The sequence below is a fragment of the Phytophthora parasitica genome (assembly GCF_000247585.1).
Source record: "Phytophthora parasitica INRA-310 unplaced genomic scaffold supercont2.56, whole genome shotgun sequence".
NCBI classification, from domain to species: domain Eukaryota; phylum Oomycota; class Peronosporomycetes; order Peronosporales; family Peronosporaceae; genus Phytophthora; species Phytophthora nicotianae.
The window spans coordinates 434589-435542 of record NW_008649042.1 but is presented as its reverse complement, the minus strand read 5'-3'; positions in this window follow the sequence as shown (position 1 = coordinate 435542).

The window sequence follows — 954 nt, the reverse complement described above, 5'->3', positions numbered from 1 at the left end:
TGCGGGAAGTAACCCGTGCGTCTTTAAGATTGACAAGAATATTTGAAAGCGGTGGAGGCCATCGAAGCTTGGGCATCTCCTCGTAGAACACCCCGTCTAGATGAGGATCTGAATCGCCTACCTTTACTACTACTACTTAGATGTTTACCGAAGCCTCGCTCTTGCGAACCCGTTAATAGCACAACCAGGTTTACTGAGCCAAATTGTTCATTCTCAATTATAGAAATATATAATAGATAGCCTAGGTTAATTGGACCCATGTATGTTTCGTTCATATGCTAGTAAATATGAATATTTCTCTGCTAGCTCCATCGAACGTTTTTAATTTAAGCACACTATATTTAAATGTTAAAATATTTTTTGGCTATGTACTTTGAAGTATCAGGTAAATAAATACGCCGTCGGATGCCTTTTCTTGTACGGGCATGTCCGTCTTGAAGCGACTCGTAATGGGATTACCAATCACGTTTACGAAGATCGCAGTACTTTCAGCTGGCGTCTCTGCTGGTTACACTGGGTTTGCTGTCTTGTTAGCAGCTCTAGTCGGCTTTCCTGTTCCCTTTGTGATGGTGGTTGGGGGCATTCCGTTTGCAATCACCTTGGGTGTGGTGCTGGTTCTGATGTTTGGAATAGCTCCGTTTCGATATAATTCCCCACTGCGGGTTCATCTCGCAAAATTTCTCCAGTTTCTAGTGGTCCGTCTGAACCTAGTTGCCATTTACCCTCTTTTTAAAGTTCTCTACGCCTTCGCACCAGCCAAAAGTCAAGGATTCGTAATGTTGCTGCTGCCTGTCTGGAAATTTGTAGCTAAGAAATACGTTGGACGAGCCATGCGCGAGCTGGAAGATTATATACCCACGATTGTCGGGTTTAATGTGGATTACTTCAGCACACTCTTTGTCTCCGTGTGCATGTTCAGTTCTGGATCTGTTCTGATGACGGTGTTGGCTATCG